Source organism: Episyrphus balteatus, chromosome 1 (assembly GCF_945859705.1).
Source record: "Episyrphus balteatus chromosome 1, idEpiBalt1.1, whole genome shotgun sequence".
Taxonomy (NCBI): domain Eukaryota; kingdom Metazoa; phylum Arthropoda; class Insecta; order Diptera; family Syrphidae; genus Episyrphus; species Episyrphus balteatus.
Genome location: NC_079134.1, coordinates 162461940 through 162482722, shown reverse-complemented (window position 1 = coordinate 162482722; position 20783 = coordinate 162461940). Strand labels below are relative to the sequence as shown.

The 20783-nt window shown below is 30.5% G+C and overlaps 1 long non-coding RNA gene across 1 annotated transcript in view; it reads left to right on the top strand.

Moving 5' to 3' along the window:
* Nucleotides 1–20167, top strand: part of LOC129914072 (uncharacterized) — a 123521-nt gene extending 103354 nt beyond the window's left edge. Inside the window, exons 5-6 of the long non-coding RNA XR_008772171.1 lie at nucleotides 3990–4052; nucleotides 19697–20167. This is a non-coding gene — a long non-coding RNA (uncharacterized LOC129914072). The remainder of the gene's footprint in view (nucleotides 1–3989; nucleotides 4053–19696) is intronic.
* The last annotated feature ends 616 nt before the right edge of the window (nucleotides 20168–20783 follow it).

Genomic DNA, 20783 nt, shown 5'->3' with positions numbered 1-20783 from the left:
TTTCCTTTTTTTGTAACTTTGAAGAGAGGGTGGTATTTTAACGGACGAGACTTGAATTGATTGGCGTAATTTGCTATTTTGTTCTTTTTGCTGTTGTTTTTGATATAAGTAACGTTTATTTTTTTTTTCTCCTTGTACTCGTATAAAATGTCGGTATGCTTGAATGAAATAATTTCTACAGAGCAAAAGAAAGAGAGAGAGAGAGTAATTGGTTGGCCAATTAATCATGTTTCGTGCGGTTGAAATGAATGGAAGAATGTTTTGAGGGATGATGATGATGAGAAGTAGGGGGTTCGGGGGATGAATGCAGTTTTTTTTTGCTCCCTATTTTAGTTGAAAGAAAAAACAAAACAAATTAATAATGTTGTTTGTGGTGGAAAAGTTTGATAGATTTTCAAGTGGAAAGTGATTTTCACAGCATTTTATAGAGTGATTGATCCATAAGACATCTGGAGAAAGAGAGAAAGAGGAGAGAAATTCTATTATGAAGTTGCTATTGAAGTCTTCCTTTATTTTTTGCTGTAATTGATTTATTAATGATGTAACAGCATTTTGTAGAATTTCAAAAGTCTGTAAAAAAAAAAGTACAAGTTCTGTAGCGTAAGGTCATCGTTCTTGGAAAATAGACTTCTCTTAAACAAGTGGTGGCTATGTTACTGATTTTTTTTTGCAAAGGTTCAATTTTTTTACCAGAATTCGTTAGTTTTTACCCAAAAAAACATTCAGCATTATAATGAGGAATTTAACACTTAAAATTAATTAAATAATTAAAAAACTAAATGGCGCCCAACGTAAGTCATAAAAGAGTATATTAAAATAGTTACATATTTATATTATTAACCTAGTCAACTTCATTTAAAATCCTTTTGAAAATTTAAAGCCTTCTATCATAGTAAAGTACTGACTCACATTGGGCGCCATTTCAAATTTGTTAAATTGTTGACAATACACAGAGAAAAATAGACCACATAAAATAGAACAAAAACAATAAGATTTCTCTATGGTTTTCATCCAAGAAGGAAACCTTATTAAAACAATCGGGTTTTCCTTATTGTTTTAAAATCTGCAAAAAAATAAAAAAAAACGATGACCAGGCTGGGAATCGAACTGGAGACTTCAAATCATTAGTCGCCCACCTTACCACCTGAACCAACCTGCCATGAATATATTGATCGCGATTTTTGTTCTAGTGCTAAGTTGCAAAAAAAAATCAACTTTTCAGTCAAATTTTAATAAGATTTTCTCTATAAAAATAATAAGAAATCTCCTTAAAAAAACCTTATCAATCGTTGATTTTAATAAGATTTCCTTATGAAATGTATGGACGGTAAAACAATATGGCAATCTGTTAGTTTTTAGCGGGTCATATTTTTCTCTGTGTATATTAATCAAATACTTCGATAATCAAGTTTTCTCAAGAAAAGATCCATAAAGATGAGGTTTTTGTTTGGTTTTTGACAAAAAACTAGCAATAAAAGGGTCAGGAAGAGTTTCAATTGCTTAATAATCACCAAGACTCTAAATTCTATGTTGATATATTCCAGTGACGAAGATTTCCTGAATCAGCACACTAACGTTTGGAGATAAAATTCTTCCGAACAAAATTCTTCTTTGGAACAGTCTTCGATTCATTATTCAAAGCTTCACTGCAACTACCATATTTTTCCAGAAATCCAAAAATGCGTCTTTTTTTTCTAGAATTTGTTGATAAATTACATTGACGAAGAGGTTCTTTACCCTGCACAAGTGTATTCGAAATTTGAGGTCAAAATCTTCCGAACGTATACTTCGATAGTGCCGATAGTTCGAAAAGTCTTAAATATTGTTAAAAACAAACAATCGCCGAAGATCAGAAAGAGTAGGTTTTGAATTTCTTCTGGTAAATAAATTTTGCCTGAAACGATTAAGAAAAAAGCCTATTATAAAAAATATGTGCTCATTCTTTAAAAAAATTTGATAGGTAAGAATTTTCGGGATTTTTGGGAGCAGCTTTTAAAAATTGAAAGAAAGAAGATTTTTTGCCATTATTGGATGTGTATTGTTCTGGTAAATTTATTGATTCATTATTAAACTAAATAGCTAAATAGTTAGGTATAAGAAAGAAATTTTAAGACCTCCTTTAAAATATTCAGTCTCCCATCGATACTAAAAAAAGTGCTCCTTTTTTCCTAAGAACCAGCCCTCTATGACCCACATGCAACTATTTCATTTTTTTTTTACAAAAATTTCCAATCAAATAAATCCTAATTTCCGTTATCGAATTCCTAAAGGAATTTTAATGAAAATTTTAAATTTGCAAAACCTCTCAAATTGTCTATGTTCAAGTTTCAAAAACCATTGAATCCGCTTTTTGAGAGTGATTAAAAAATAATTTAAATCCTCCATATCACTGATTCTCAAACAAAAATACAAAAACAGAAAAAAAACAACATAAAATTCCTCTAACAAAAACAGAAACACTAATAAGCTGTGGTTATGTGAAATACCGCATTAATTTGGCCAATATTTTCTACCCCTATAGGCAAGCAACATCAGCACAGCAAAAATATCATTATTTATTGTTTTTGTTGTTGTTATTTTTTTTTTATTTCATTTTTGTATAAATGTTGTATATATATCGTAAAAACAAATAACTAATTGATTTCCATCAGATAAATTATTTATCGCCGCACAAACATCAAATTTATTTAATTCGACTGAACACACACACACACATTCCATTCATATCCTCTCTTTTTTTGCAATTGAATTATGCACATTTCATCGCCAGTCATCAGGTCTTCTCTCTGCGATGCTCAAACATACACGAGATTTTATACCAAAGGGGGTAGGGGGTTGAAAAAGGGGGAGGAAATACTATCCGACGAGCAGTAATTAATGAGAGCGATTATGTAAGAAGAACCTATCATCAATTTGACCATCATCATCATTAACATTTATGGTCCCCGGTCCGCCAGCCGGCCGGCCGGTGTTATTCTGTAGCCTTTTGCTATTATTATCCTGTTTGTAGGTCTGTTCTGTGTGAGCTCCTGGATGAAAACACCACGAGTAGCTGTTTCCTCTATACTTTCCTTTCATGGTGGATATGGTTATATTTTTCGGAATCATCGGAAATTATATTTTATCTCCATCATCGCTATCTCTCTTCTCTGTTGGATATATCCAAAAAGTTGGGGGGGGGGGGCCAAAAATCATGGGGGGTGAAATGAAAATAATACCATCACAATTCCCTTCCTTTTTCTCTCTGTTTTATTGGCCATGTCGATCGCATTTCGTTACTCCCACCACAAAACACAACATTCCCCCCCCCCCCCCCCCCTCATTCGTTTGACACTACTCACGAAATATATACATTTTGCATTTCGACGAATCAATTTACCAATTTGCACTTTAGTATTTCTCTCCACTGTGTGTTTGCCCCTGCAAACACTCCAAATACCCTGTCATGGGACTAATTTTCCCGGAGAAAAGAAAAATTGTATCTGAAATGTATACACACATATCTTTGTATCTCTAGGGATATACAAATATGTGTTTCTGTGTTTGCTTGTGTATATAGATATAATATACAAAAATGAAAAAAAAAAAAAACAGAGTAAAACAATCTGTATGCTCCAATTCCGTTGCAAATGCCAATGCAAAACCGTGTGTTAGGCGGGTAGATAGGGGAAGTTGTGATAAATTGACATTTATGAATTATTAATCCCATAGATACAATTTCTGTATATGCATCTGTTTATCCATATGGCGATGGCGGGTAAAATGTATATTTGGAAATGTTTCAACCTTAGCACTACCATCATCAGTATCGAACCTCCTTACCCCCACTCTTATTTTAGCTTGCCAATTAAATTTAACATTATGACTATTTATTTGACATTAAACTATAATGATAGCTTGCTTAATCGTAATGAAATTTATATCTGAACTTATATTGATTTATATCTGAAAGATAAATGATGGTTTGTTTTTTTTTTTTATATTTTCAGAAATGATGATAGAATTTCTACCGAAATATTGGAAATTTTTTTTTCCGTCGGAAATAATTGATGGTAAGTTAATAGATACTTATTGTATCTCAAAGATACAACTAGTTTTCGATGGGTAAACATATTCTTTAAAAATTTAATAACAGAAATTAGAAGTATCTTTGTATCTGATAAAACTAGAAGACTATTTCGCTATTTTTTGTATTCAAGGTGTGTAGAAAAGTACTTATTTTTGGCAATTTATATCGCATCAGTACCTATAATCTCTATACCCCTCTCAAACCACAGAATACACCTCCTATTTCTCATATCTTCTTTGAGAGATGAAAAACAGACAAGACAGAAATCATCTTGAGATAGATTTGAGAGAGAAAAGACAGTTGTTGCTAGCTGCTGATATTCTTTTTCTTCTTCTTCTGTGCTTGCTTGTATCTGTCAGATTGTTTAAATTTTATGCTATTTTTTTTTTTGTCTATTCTGTTTGCTACCGCCTTGGGATTTATAATCGTTTTGTTGTTTTCTGTGTGATGCTGGTGTGCGGAATATAGAAAAGAGCAATTTTCTTCTATTTTGGCAAAAATCCAAAAAGAAAAATTCCAACCTAACGCAGAATATCTTTAGTTCTCTTTTATACTAAGTCTAATTCCTTTTTGGTTTTTCTTTTGATTTGTCTTGTTTGAAAAAGACAGCTGATTGGTATTTTTCATAATAAGAAAATGTTGAGAATATAGAGTTGATGTGAATATGTTGTCGTCAGAACTCAAACTAAGAATATAGAGAAAAGTAGCAGCTGTTTTTACTATGATAAAAACTCTTTAAGCATTTATGCATCAAGGTTGCATTAGGAAAATAGCATGTTTTTTGGCCATTTAGTTGATAGACAAAGTTAATTATGTAAAATTGTAGGTAAGGCGGAGCAGACGAGAAATGGTGGATCTAAAAATAAACACCTTATTTTTGCTTTTAGAGGCAGAAGAAAAATATTGGCTACTGTGTCTAGACTTGTTGATTATGTTTTGTATTTAATCAAACTAATTGATAAATGTTTTTAATTTGCATTTGTTGTCTTTTTGCTTTTTAGCGACACTTCATTTAGCTATTTTGAACATTTAAAAAATGGGACTTTTCACATTTTTTAACGAGATTAATTTAATATTAGTGTTTTAAGAAAGAAATTTAAACTTTGTTCTTGCAGTATCAATCTTCTAGCCAGACTGTTTAACATTATTGGCATCATTGGCAGTCTTTCTTAACCTTTTTATATCGCGTTTATGTCATCGAAAAAGTGGTGGTCTGAAAAGGCACTCTTGTGGAATCCAATTTTTAAGGTTTAATTTTTCTCATCCTTTTTGAATCCACAAAACTTAAGTTGAACAAACTTTGTATAATCTTCAAAATTTAAAGGATCTTCAGGTTACCGTATCTGAAGCTTCTTTGAAATTATTTAATTACGTTTGCACATAAAAATGTTAAAAAATCTTAAAAAATTTAAAGCACATTTTTTTCGTTGCAAACCTTCAACTTTTTTGAAAGGTACTTTGAAAATCGCTAAAGTTTGCAATTATTCATTCAGAAAATTCCTTATCTGATACTCTTTTTAAGCAATTAAAATTTTGTAAGATAAAGCTTGTAATAATTATTGTCTATGGTAGGTGACTCACGTTGGGCGCCAATCTGTATTTTGATGACTTTCCAAACAAATGACTCCAGAAATAGTTTCAGTCAAATTTTGAATTATTACTCAGGAGAAACATTCTGAATACTTTTACTTAAATTAAGTTTAGCTATGACTCGCATTGGGCGCCAATTTTTTTCAAATTTTCCCATCTAAATAATATATTTAATAAATAATAAATAGTGAATAGAAAGTGATATTAAAAACAAATTAAAGTTGAATATATAAAATTGAATTTGTAATAAAACGAGGCTCACATTGGGCGCCACTTAAAATTAATTTACTTTAAGTTTTTGTATAAAAAGGAACAAAATCCAATCAAATTGCAACAAACTAAATTATCATAGTCAGTATTTCTCTGTTTTTAAAAGCCATCCAAGGTCTTGAATAGTTTAAAAGATGTTTTGCGTGATATTAAAAAGATTAAAACTAACTCACGTTGGGCGCCATTTTTGTAATTTTTTTTTGTTTTAAAAAAAAGTGTTTAAGTTAAAAATCTTACTTTTATTGTTAAGAATTTAAATTAATATAAAGTTAGAAATAAGAAAATGTTACCTTCAGCTAAAAAATGGCGCCCAACGAACCAGCCAACGAAAAGAACCAATTAAAGTTATGATTAAAACATCAAAGAGCTTTCAACTTCCTAACAAATCTTTTGGATGGACATGCCATGAAGTTATTTTTTTGTCACAAAAATCCTTATCATGATAACTTGAGAATGATGTCAGAGATTTAGTTCAAAGACAGTCCATTTTATAAAGACTTTCAAAGCACATTCTAATAATAAATCAGGATGTAAATAAATTTTATTATATTGACAAATGCCTTCTGTGAATATTATTCTTGTGAGTCCAATTTTTTTTGTATAATATCACACCAAGTAATGTGCATAATTTATTCAAGCTGCTTATATTATTTGTGTATATATATATACTTTTGCTTACGAACCAAAGTTTGACCCCCATATTTATAAGAAACAATGATAAGGGGGCCATCAAGTCGCATTGCATACACATTGGCATGTAAATTAAATGCAAATATAGAAAATGTGTGTTTGTATGTGACTTTTATTCCAATTGAAGGGAAAAATGAAATAGAGGGAGGGGGAGTGGGGAGGGGTAAGGGTAGGGTAGAATATGTGAACCACCCTACGCTTGAATAGGGTAAGAGAACGGGTATAATAATAATAATAATAATTTCATGTCGTCTTCGTCTTCAACGCGTTTTGTCGTCGTCGTAGTCGTCACCATCATCGCCACCGTTTTCGTTGTATATTTTGTTCGTTGTCTGCTAAGGAAATCTTAAAAAAGCAAATTATTTTATACAATTTTTTTTTGTTGTCTTTTCTGCGCTAAGTCGTATTTCTATTATCTTTTTCTCTTTACTTAACTGTAATGGTATGGTGTTTGTGTTCGTTCGTGTGATGATGGTGATGTGTGTTTTAGGTGAAAAGTAGTATAGGAGGAAAAATGAAAATGAGAAAAAAAAATTATCTCACAGATATAAATGTATATGTAATTTTTTTTTTTTTTCTTGTTCTGTGTGTCTTTGGGTGTTATTATTATAATTATCATCATCATTGTCGGAGCTGTTATAGAGCAGAGCTACTCCTTGTGTGTTGTACTGAAAGTAAATGGTTTGGATAATTTGTGCAATTTTTATCTGAATGGGATGTAGTATCTTTCTGCAAACATGTGTATATACCTTCCATATATTGTGTTTGTATTATACAAAAAAAAATTGTATGATTACAATAAAATCTGTGCTCAATTGGGGATGAAAATTAAGTGCATGTTTCTTTTTACTCCTTTTTCGAGATATGGTTTTTTTTTATATAATTTTTTTTTTTTTTGTTTGGTTTTCTTATAATGAAGTCAAAATGTCTGGTTAGATTTTTTTTCAAATTATCCATATGGTGTGGATATAAAAAGATTATTTGATTTACAATAGTGAGGGCTGCTATATATAAAAGATTTGCTCTAAGACTTAGTAAAACTTAAATAGATAAAAGGTTATAATTTTTGTTTGTTTATTGGCGCCCAATGTGAGGCTTTTCTTTTCAGGAATTGCCCAAAATGAGCTAAAGACAGGTTATCCTTCGATTAGTTTGTACATTAAAAATTTCTTCAGTGTCTATTCCTTTTAATTTAAATATATAGGATTTCGAATGGCGCCCAACGCAGGCTTGCATCAAAATACTGTTTCATTTCCTATTAAATTTTCAAAAACTTTAACTATACCTTATTTCTTCATTAGCAAAGAGTTCATATCAGCACGTTAATAACTTTTACCAATCAGTTCAAAAAAATGTTACAATGCAAAAATCTAGAAACAAAATGGATACCCATTTTGATTAAAAGTAGACGAGCCTTGGTTAATGAAAAAATAATACCAAAAAAAAAATTCAATTGAGTTTTAAGAAATCACAAACATTTGAATAGCAACTAATTGTAATGAAAATAAAACCAAAAACTAAATGGCGCCCAACGTTGATTTTTATAAAAACTCTTTTATGTATCTGCATTTTTGCCACAATTGATACCATTATATCATTACAAGCTTCAAAATCTCAACACATTACAAAAAAAAAAAAAAAATAGCAAAAAATGATTCAAAATATTAAAAAAAAAAATCTTAAATGGCGCCCAACGCAGAAATTATATAAATACAAAATTTAAATATCATACAAAAAGTTAAATATAGGTATTGTACTTTTAATAAGGACTATCACTTCTTATGTTGCTGATACGATTTTTTTTTTCTTGCATTTTAGTTAATCTTATTTATAAGCTGTCCTTTCGTTGGGCGCCATTTAAAAATGTTTCAGTATAAATATCTTTTTTTATTAAAAAAAAATGTTATTTTAAATTTATTTCCATTAAAGCTTTCTCTCAAAGTATCGATAAAAATATAGAAAAAAAAATATAAATAAAAATTGCCACCGAATTATTAAACTAAAACCACACAAGTGTCTGAAATTACAAAACAAAAAAAAAAAAACTGATATCAAAAAACTAACTACTATCTTCTCCACAAAAACCGTCCACCACTTGCATGTTTTTTTTGTATTTTTTTTTTTCAAAAAAACTCACCCCAAAAACAAAAGTTTTCAAAGGAAGAAACAAAAAGCACAACAAAAAAAAAACCTAAAGATCCTACAATACGCCACCAGAAATTGTTTGAAAAATTTTCAATTTACATAATCTCTGCGCGCCCAACTTTAATCCAATCGATTGTTAGTAGGTATAGGTAGCAGCAGCAGCAGCAGCATGAACGAGAGAACGAGTTGTAGTAGTATGAACAAACGAACTCTTCATCATCATCATGTCCTGTTTTTTTTTTTTTTTGTGTTGTTTCTTGCTGATAGGTATAGGTATAGCCTAGCTTGTTGTGAGTGTATCTCTTGTATTTCTTCGTTATCTTTTGGTCGGTATATTGTGTGTGTCCACTGTCCACCACCGCCACAATATAAAAGAGCGATGTCCTTTTATACACTCAGCATCAAGCATTTACCTTACATCCTTCCGCTCTGCTACTGGTTCTGTCCTGATGTCCCTGATGTTGGTCGTTTTAGTTGAAGTTTTTTTTTTTTTTTTTTTTTTTTTTTGTAGTATCCTCCCGATTTTGGTTGTCGTCGATGGACCCGTACCGTACCGCAGCATCATCTCGGTCTACCGGTCGTCATCGGTTGGTCGGTCTATCGCTCTATATCATCCATAGGAATAAGGTCCGGTTCGAATGATATGCGATGGGTTTGTGCTCAATCGACTGGGGTGTGAAAAATCAATGTTCAAAAGGACATAAAATCCACCTCAAAAATAAAATTTCAAAATACCAATACACACACACACAAAAGAGTAGATAGGTATAGAATTAGGAATCCGCTTTACCTGTAAAATCCCCCTCTCCTGTTTTTTTTTTTTTTTTTTTTGTTTTGTTTGTTTGATATCCTGGAAAAGAGCAAAAATTCAAACTACGTTAAGATACACAAGGAATCCTGGGATATGGAATCCTCTCTCTTTCCTGTGCTGTGTTTTTCTAGTACCACCGGGTGGTGCGGTATAATGGTTCGTTGTGTGCTACTGTGTATATCATCCTGCTGCTCTGCTGAATGTTATGGCAGTTATAGCTTAGGTGTCCTGTTTTTTTTTTTTTTTTTTTTTTTTTGTACATCCTCAAACATTTGGGTTGTTGATGGGGTAAAATGGTGATGGGTTAGAAATTTTATGCTTTATCCGTTTTGTGGATTTTGTTTCAGAAAACTGTGTTTTTTTTTTTTTTTTAGTTTCTTATATTTTTTTTGCGCACACATGCAAAAATTCCATCGGGGTAGTCCTTGTCCGTCCAAGTGGTGGCGTATGTGCTGCTGCGACCATGATGGTCTCGAATTCCTTGGATTCTGCAAAGCTAGGTGATTTTTATCACCAGAAACTACAAGTTAAAAATTTTTTTTTTTATTTTTTTTTATTTTCCCTGCAATCGAAAGGACAAAACTGAAAAACTATACAACCCAACGACAAGGTCCTCTGGTTTTGTTGCTTTTTCTACTACTCTACTCTGTACACTATATACCCGAAATGTCCTTATCTCCCAAAGTCCGGCTACGGATGTAATTTTGTGTATTCTATCAAAAAATCTTGTGTGCACTTTTTGACTTTGGTGTGTATGGTGTGTTGTGTCGTGTCGTGTATGTCGTTGTGTTGTGTATGTCGTGTGTGATGTTATAAATAGCTGAAATTTCACGTGCAATTAGTGTTTCTATTCTGTAAGATGAATAAGGACACTTTATATTTAGACAGGGAAAAAGAGAGGGAGAAAGTAAGAACGTGGCCGTGGTGAAACATATTTTAGTTTTATATGATAAAACATGATTGGTGTGTATATTCGAGGAGGAAAGGTAGCTTTTTTTGTGTTAGAAAAGAGAGAGAGTAACGAAAAATGACTCGCTATAAATTTGCCTTAATTGTCCTAATTGGATTCCTTGTATGTTTTGGTCATAGGTATATACTCTCCGAGCCTTCCCATTCGGGACATAAAGTTAACAAATGGTTTGAGGAGGGGGTGGCGGGAATAAAAGTAAACGAACGTGAGCAAAAGTTAGACACAGAAAATATACACACACAAACCTATACAAAAATTAAATATATAATCCACAGGATATTTTCTCTTGTAATCGTCCTGTTTTTTTTTTTTTTTTTTTTTTTGTTAGAGAATTACAGCACTTTCCCAAAGGTGAAAGAGGGAAACATGCTACAGAATAAATTGAAATTGATGACTTAGTGTGATCTTATTTCATAATTTCCAATTTAGTTTTACTTCGGATGCTGGTGTACCGAACAAAAAAAATAAATAAAAGGGTGACTCAGTTTTTGGTCCTTTTTTTTGTTGCAAAAAGGATGTGAGTAATTTCTAATGAAAATGAGTTTCGTTTTTACCTTGGGCCATATTTGACAGACTGGATGAAATTAATCATTATTTATGCTGGTAAAAATGGTGATGGTGTGGGATTTTTTTTTTTTTCTTTTTTGTTTCTTTTTCATGAAAGTATTGGTTAATGTCATGTTTTGTGTGTATTTCCCAGATGTTTTGTGTCTCGTGATAATTCATATAAGGACTTTTGGTTTTTTCTTTTATGGTTTACAGATGTGACTTATACAAGAAATATATGTGTCCTTTTTATAAAAAAGACAAGGAGCGTTAAAATGTTTGTCATGAAGCCAGCAGCTTGTTCACCTGGGCATATATAAAAGGGCACGCGACACTTTTAATCCAAGGAGTGGTACCTAACCTACCTATCATCTTTAGGGAACAAGATGTTTTCAAGCAGAAATGTATACAATTTTGTACTCGCGATGTGTATAGATACAGGATAAAAAGATGTTATGTAAGAAATAAGATGTTCCAGCAAGGTATTTGTTTGTAGAATATTAACTTGGGATTGTGCAGAGTAGGTAAGTAGGGTAAAAAAGAATTATGCAAATGCATGTCAATCACAGGTTTTTTTCCCCCCATAAGTTTATAAAGTACTTCCTGAGAGTCTTAAATATTCAATGAATGAAGGAAGCTTAAGAAGTTGAGCATTAACAAAATGGTACTGGTTTAAATCTTTTTTAAATACTTTACATGATTGTTGTCTTTCAAAAACAGGAGAAAGCTTAATTAGTAGGTAAGAAAGGGGCTTAACTTAGTTACTTTTTCAAGACATTATGAAGTTTTATTAAAAGATCTAGGAAGTGAGTTTTGTAATCGCTCTGGTGCACTTATTGATTTTTATTTGAAAGTCTTGAAACAAGAAAACAAATTGTAAATAGCGCCCAACGCAAGGCTTATATTCAAAATCTTCACTAAATATTTAAAACATAAAGTTATTTTTTAAACCTAACCTAGTCATCATTCAAATATTAATAAAATATGCAGTACTCAATATTTTGGGCAGTAATTTTAGAAAAAAAAAAAAAAAAAAATAAACATAAGTGGCGCCCAACGCAGGACTGTGTTCAATGATTTTTTAATACTAAATCAAAACTTTTGAATTTTTTTGTTAAAACTAAGTATATTTTGGAATGAATCCTCTCGCAACTAAGAATAGTAAAGAAAAAAATTTAAAAACTTCTCCAAATGATGCCCAACGCAAAAGTGAAATAAGAAATTTTTTGGTTTTTAAACTAAAGTCTTATAATTTTTTAAGCCTTCTTCTTTTTTCATCTTATTGCTTATATTATAAATGAAAGTTACCTAAAAGTTGAAAGTAAAATAAAAAGATTTTCTATTGGTAAAAATAGAAAAAATCTTAAATGGCGCCCAACGTTGAATTTTCGTCAAGATTCACAATTTTGTTAGACTTGTAGTAGCCGACGTGTCTAGCCTGTTTATAAAATGTTCAATTATGGTAAAAACATAAAACACCGACTAATTGAAAAAAAAATTCAAAGTTTTCTAATTACCTATGGCATTCAAATTTAACTTTTTCTTCAACTAAGAGGTCATATCAACACCATTTGCAACATCATGGTCAATAAAAAAAAATAACCATTTTTATGAATAGAAAAAGAAAGTTTGTTAAATAAAATGTTAAAATGGTTGAATAGCAACGTAATTGAAAATAAAGAAATAAAAATCGTTAATTGGCGCCCAACATTGGATTTTTTGTTCACTATTCATCAATGCAACAATTCGTAGAACTACACTCCGCTTCAACTGAATAAGCACACAAATTTTCAAAGGTATTTTTTCCATTTTTTCCTAAGATTGAGCTTTCATGTAACATTTGATGATGTTTACAGTTAGCTTGCGATGTTGAGAAACCAAATCAGAAAGAATAATTCTCAAAGTACCGCTATTTTTTTTCGTGTTCTCTTACAAAGCGTCCCATATGGAAAAATGCAGTTTTTTTTTGCGTCAACTGAATAGACACACGGTCTTTCAAGGTCAATATCTTCGTTGTTTATGAGAGTTTTGAGGTGTTTGGCATACCAAATCAAAGGTTGAAATGTTCTCAGTGAGATTTTGTCATTTAATTAAAATTTAAAAAAAAGTAGTAGATTAAAAGCTTTGAATACTGTCGACAGAGCTTAAATTAATTTGTTAACGGAACAAGTACTGACCGGGTCTGCTATAGCTACCAAAATTGATCGGAGTTTAAGTGTGTTGCCTATTCGTACCTCAAAAATAAAAGTTCGTCAGGAAAAATATGAATTAAGGTAAAAAACGGCAAAAATAGCAGTTAATCGACGAGAAATTTTGAGATCTGCCTCCAATTCATTTGACTCTGGGGCAAAAATCAAACAAAAAGCTGGTGTTTCTGCAAGTGTTTCAACACTCCGCAGAGTAATTATCAGCACGGATCATTTTAACCCATTAAAAGTCCAAAAGAAACCAACTTTAAACAAGCAACAAAAAGGTATTCGTTTAGAATTTTCTAGACTCCATATGAGCTGGAAAAATGAGTGACGCAAAGTGGTTTTTTTCATTTAAAAAAGTTCAATTTTGATGGATTCATAATTGAAGTCATCGGGGCCATCAAAATTGAACTTTTTTAAATGAAAAAAACCACTTTGCGTCACTCATTTTTCCAGCTCATATGGAGTCTAGAAAATTCTAAACGAATACCTTTTTGTTGCTTGTTTAAAGTTGGTTTCTTTTGGACTTTTAATGGGTTAAAATGATCCGTGCTGATAATTACTCTGCGGAGTGTTGAAACACTTGCAGAAACACCAGCTTTTTGTTTGATTTTTGCCCCAGAGTCAAATGAATTGGAGGCAGATCTCAAAATTTCTCGTCGATTAACTGCTATTTTTGCCGTTTTTTACCTTAATTCATATTTTTCCTGACGAACTTTTATTTTTGAGGTACGAATAGGCAACACACTTAAACTCCGATCAATTTTGGTAGCTATAGCAGACCCGGTCAGTACTTGTTCCGTTAACAAATTAATTTAAGCTCTGTCGACAGTATTCAAAGCTTTTAATCTACTACTTTTTTTTAAATTTTAATTAAATGACAAAATCTCACTGAGAACATTTCAACCTTTGATTTGGTATGCCAAACACCTCAAAACTCTCATAAACAACGAAGATATTGACCTTGAAAGACCGTGTGTCTATTCAGTTGACGCAAAAAAAAACTGCATTTTTCCATATGGGACGCTTTGTAAGAGAACACGAAAAAAAATAGCGGTACTTTGAAAATTATGCTTTCTGATTTGGTTTCTCAACATCGTAAGCTAACTGTAAACATCATCAAATGTTACATGAAAGATCAATCTTAGGAAAAAATGGACAAAATACCTTTGAAAATTTGTGTGCTTATTCAGTTGAAGGGGAGTGTATATCAGAACAACTGTCAATTCCATTTTTCATTTCACATTTTAAGATAGAATAGCAAAAAAAAAAATATATAAAAAAATAGAAAAAAAAAATTAATGGCGCCCAACATTGATTTATTTGAAGGGAAGTTAATTTACTAAAAATATAACCAAACAAAATAGTTATTTTGTACTTCAAGAATTCTCTTTAAGTTTAAAAACATATCTATTAATTAAAAATAAATAAAAAATAGAACAATTTGATAATTGGCGCCCAACGTTGGATTTTATAAAAATTTATTTATTTGATTATTTTTTGCAGAGTTTGGAAAAATTATATCAGTACTGTGATATAAACTACTCACATTTTAAGAAAGAATACCAAAAACTATTTAAAATATAAAAAAAAAATTAAATGGCGCCCAACGCAAACTTATTTCATTTTTTTTGAATGTTTTGTATATCAACTAAAAATCCGCACCAGTTTCATTACCTTGATAAATTTCTTAACTATAATTCTACAAAGCACACATTTGCAGTCAAAACCAGTTAAAAAAAAAAAAAAACACATTCAAGTTGTTTGTTTATAATCAAACCATTAACCTCCAATTACCTTAATAATAAACACAAATTTTCCCTCTGAATTAAAAAAAAAATCTTAAATATAAACCTCTTTTTCATAATCAAATCACTGATTTTATGTTAAATCTAGCAAAAAAGTACAAAAAAAAAAAAAAAAACAGAAAATAATCCAAAAGATAAAAAGTCAGAACACCAAACGTTCATATTTTTTTTTTTTTGTTATTTTTCACCTTTGTGCGATATTAATTCCAATGGAAAAATTATAAATTTAACGTTGTGTGTGATTTCTAAAAATAGCTTTTTGTTTGTTTGGATTTTCAAATACAATTTTTTTTTATTTTAATTTTAAATTCTCCCTGTGGTACTAGAATAAAAAAAAAAAAAATAAAAAAAAATAAAAAAAAATATATATAAATTTAATTTGCAATGCAGATACACTTTTCTGCTTAAAGATATACAACAAGCGAAAAACCCGAGGAGGACTTTGAATTTCCTGTGCATATGTATAGGCGCACTATAGGAACACTATATACGTTTTTTTTTTTTTTGTATTTTTGTTCAATGTTTTTTAATTTATGAGAGTTTCAGTGATTTTTGATTTTCAACACTTTCTAGTGTAGGTATATCTCGTTCTGTGTTCTGTATGCTTTGTCTGCCTACGGCGTTTTTAGTTTCCTAAAAAAAAAGGAACATCAAGGATATGCAATGAAAAAAAAAAAAAAAACATTGAAACAATATAAATCTGTGCTGCTGCTGGTACCAAGAGCTTTCACCGCCGCTGATTTTGATGACGACAGAGCAAAGCAACGATTTTCACACAGCACAACTATGTCGTTGTCGTTTTCGTCGGATGACATAAACCGGCGAAAGGAGGCAAAGGCAATGACAACGATTAATGAACACAGCCCTAAGCACTTTTCCTTCGAAAATTTCACATAAATACATTCACACTTGGTGTGGCATTGTATATTTTCACGTGTGTGTATGTGTTAAAAGATATAGGATTCGTATATGGATCGTAAAGTTTTTTTTTTTTTTTTTTTAGTGTTTTGTGTTCTGCTACGTGATGATGACGTGAGTTCAAATTTTTTTTCTGTGTTCCAGAAGACGAAAGATGTTGTAGGAAGAGAAGTATAGGCAGGAGGACCAGATTGTTTGGTTTGATGGGAAGCAAATCCTCACAAAACTGCCATAATTACGAAGATCATTAAAATACGTTTCTCTTATGAGATGTTGCTGCTCTGGTTGTTTTTTTTTTTTTTTTTTTTATCCTGTAGTTTATTTTCATGCTTTAACGAACTTCGAGGAGGATGATGATGAAATCAGTGATGAAGAAAACAGAGAGAGACAGAGAAAACATTTCTGTTGTAGTTGGCGACGTGGTTGTTATACTGTCATCGTCGTTATCATCGTTTTTGTGTCCTAATCATAATAATAATCTAAACGAAAAGAAACTTTTTTTTTTTTCTTTACTTGAAGTTGAAGCTCTGGAAGAAAGACCCTCTCAGTTAGTAGATTATTTTCTTGTATAGTTTTTTCTTTTTTCGGGTATTTTGAAAAGTACAATTAATTTTATTTGAAGGGTGAATAAATCTTTTTTTTTTTTGTAGGAACATATATGTGTATTTGTGGTAGGTATAGAATAGAGATATTTCATCTTGTTGAGGGGGGTGGTTTTTATCTTCTTACTCTAATAAATCTGTATACTATTTAGAGAGTAGAGATCTAATGTAAGGTTATTTTAAGAGGAGAAACACCTAGATGAAGATAATGTCCGAAACAGCTTATTTTATGTTCTTTTTGGAAACGACAACATACACACACACGATTCAATCTGAAATGATAAAGCGGTCAAAGTTAGTTAATTTTTTTTTTTTTTTCTATTGTTGTTATTTGTAAGACATGTTTTGTTTAATAAATTATCTTAATCTGTAACTAAAACCAATTAAAATTAGATGTCGAGTGTTGTAATTGGTTTGCATGTGTTCAGTGTTCATTAATCAAATGATTTTTTTTTTGCAAAATTCTTTTTTTAGCTTAAATCTATCTGATAATTAAAGTTTACTCCACAAAGTTTTTTTTTCAATTATAAAAATTAAAGAAGAAACTAAAAGAAAAAAAAACTTAAATGGCGCCCAACGAAGTGTTATATCGAACATTTTGGCTATTTTTTAAATCAATTTTTCAAAAATAGAAAAAATTAAGTGGCGCCCAACGTTGGCTTTTATCAAACATATTTGTTTATTAATTCAATGACCTTTTTGTAGATTTATATAAAAAATTGATGGCAATAAAAAATGAAAAATGCTTAAGTGGCGCCCAACATAAGTCCGTCGCAGTTCACATCCAAAATATTAAGAACATTCACAAAAAGAGGTGGATATCTTGATTAGGTCGTTTTTATTATTTCGTGTACTAAAAAATAAGAAACAGTATAGCACTAGAAATACAAATATACAATTCTCAATCGATTTACACACTTTACCAGTCTCAATTCACATTCACTTGGTTTCCAACAAATTTCATAAAAACATTAAAAAAGTCACCTTTCAGATATGCATTAACCATGTTAATGTTATATTCAATTTGCAGCGGTATATTTAAAACAAAAATTTTAAATTTTCCTACCACTTTGCACTTTGGTCCTCTTAATTCACATTCACTAGGAAAAATCGTTTTTTCGCTGCTGAAACAGTCAGTAATACGGCAATAGAAACAAAAATTATAAACTCTTATACAATTTTACTCTTAGCTACTCTCAGTTCACATTCACTTCTTTCCTATTTTTGTAAAAATATTTTCGTCTGTATGCTCTATTTTTGTATATACCTACAAATTAAAGAAGATGGAAATGTAGCGAAAATTGTACAAATAAAAACAAGTATCAGAAATTCTTATTCAATTTTGCACTTTGCTTCTTTCAATTCACATTCACTTTAATTTCTCAGAAAAAATCATATGGTGAGTTTAAAATTTGTGTTTTTGATACAAAATTTGCATGTACTAATTCAATGCACAGATACAAAAGTTTGACATTCTTTTACGATTTTTGCACTTTATTACTCTTAGTTTACATTCACAATTTCTAAAATGGCAAATAATTACTTTATATTAAAAAAAAACAAATAATTAAACAAATAAACATTCATCAAAACTCTTTTCATATGATTTTGCACTTTACGACTTTCAGTTCACAGTCGCTTTTTTCCAGACATTTGGGTATGATATGATAAAAAGATATAAAAAATCATCTACTATTTATTCAAAGTTTGTGTTTTGATTGAAGCAGTGACTTTTTAATAACAAAAAAAAGTGAAGTTAAAGTTTTTAATACGATTTAACACTTTGTCTGTCTCTGTTCGCATACACTTCTTTCCCCAAAATTTGAAAAAAATATCGTCTTATGCATATTTTCAGACAAATGTAAAAAAAATCGAAAAAAAAATAAAAAAATTTTTTTTTCCAAAAAAAAATTTTTTTTTATTTTAACAAAAATAAAAACTAAAATCGGAAAATTTCGTATGCGTTAGCTAAAGTGCCATTAAAATACCTTTTTTTTTTAATGTTTTTCACTGTCTGAACTCCATTTTACTTTTTTCAAAAAAAAAAAAAAAAAAAAAGATTTTTCTGTTCTGCTCAGAACTTCTCACGAAAAAACAAAAACTTTTATGACAAATAATAATCTACCTTCCCATAATATTATTCTATATCAATTTGGTCAAAAAGTATCTCACAGATGTAAAGATACATACCTTAACCCTTTCATAAATTATGACGTAAAACTTTAACTATCGTTACTCTCACATCACGTCCACCAATTCCTACATCTCCAAACCATAATCACACTTTCCACCCTGGTGCATATGCTTATACTCGTACACCCTCTCGCAAGTTATAATAATATGAATATATCCTTAAATTCCCATTGCTAATAATTGCAATATAATATCTTCTACAATTTTATCACCCCTGTGCCATGGGTATTCCCTTAACATCTCCAAAGCATGACTCTTGTTGTTGGTGTGCGGGTTATATAAGTTGGGATGCATATTTGATAGCTAACAACCATTTCTCTAGCAAAGAACTTCGCAGCCAAAGCAACCGCATTATATACAAGTTTCTTCGCCGTTGATTCTTATATTCCCATCATACTATGGTGCGCGTTATTGGCGTCCTTTTATGCTTACAACTTCCACTAAACCACTCCATTTACTTTGTACAATATTCTCAAAATCCAATTGAGAATATTGAATTTTAATCGGGAAAATAAAAAAAAAAAAAAAAAAAAAAAAACTGAACAAGAAACTTAGGTTAGATTTTCATTTCAATTCAAATGTGTGTGCGTTCTACTTGAATTTGATGATGATAGGGGAGGAAGGGTGGTAAAAAGGGTCTTCATCTTGTTTCAAATATCTTGAGAATTTATTATTTATATCGATAAGGCGATATCCTTGCAATTTTTTTTTTTTTTTTTTTATTTTTGCATTTTTTATAAATTTAAGAGCATTTAATTTTGGATTGCTTGCTACCCCCACGTTTTGCATTGGTCGTGATGGTTTTTATTTATATATCTTAATTCGCATGCATTTTTTTGTCCATAAATTTTTACTTTTTTTTTTAATAATTCAGGTGATTTTTTTTTTGCAGGATGATATTCATCTCTGGCATTCACATCAACATCATCTACATACAAAACAAACACACACACAAAGACACTTAACCAAAAAGGATCAATTCCAGTTGAGTAGATTTTGGCTATAGCAATGTGGCATGGATATGGCGCATCGCATCGGGGGCAAAAATGGCAATTGTGGAAATAATTTGTTTTTATGAACCAACACACAAATTCTGGTGAATTATTGATAAATTTTCCAGTTGAGTAAATGTGACAGACCTTGTTCGATGAATGCGACGCGACTTTGTTGGTCGATGGTGGTCGACAGTGGTGGTGTCGACCAAAAAAATTGAACGAATGAATAAAAACGAAAATTAAATAAATTCAAAAAAAAAAAAAAAAAAAAATTATCCCCTTATCCTGGTCAAACAGTGTGTGTTCCGGTGTGTTGAGGTTTATTCTATTTTTTTTTGTATATTTTAATATAATTCATTTGCCCATCAGGTAGGTAACTTGGTGTATATATTTTTTGATAAAATAATTTTTTATTTAAATATTGATTTTTACAAATCACAAAAAAAAAAGGTTTCACTTTCAACTTGAGGCCCTGGTGGCACATTAATTTATCGCAGATATGAGTGCATTTTTTTTTTTTTTGTGAATATTTTTGATAATTTATTTAAATAAAAAAAAAATATTTAACACCTCTTAGGGATAAATATTTGAAAAAATAAAATAAATATTTATGTAAATATTTTTTTAGGATATATTTTTTTCTAGTGCAATCCTCTCTCACGTTATAATAGTGTGCTCCAATTTTTTTTTTTTTTTGGTGTCAGTTATCATTTGAATATTATTTTTTATTACAATTTTCTACTTTTTAATACTACCAACTAGGATGTGTGGTGTAGAAAGATTAGTATGAAAATCACGGCAATTGAATGGTAGGTATGTCGGAGTGTCAGTGTCAGTTTATGGAATATTCGGAATGGTATAGACACGATTAGTGTTTGCAAAAAGTGTCAACTTTTAATGATATTTGGCAGCTATGACACATACTTTTTGCTGATAACGTTTTTGATTATTATGTTTGGTTTGTATTTTTTTTTTTTTTTTTTT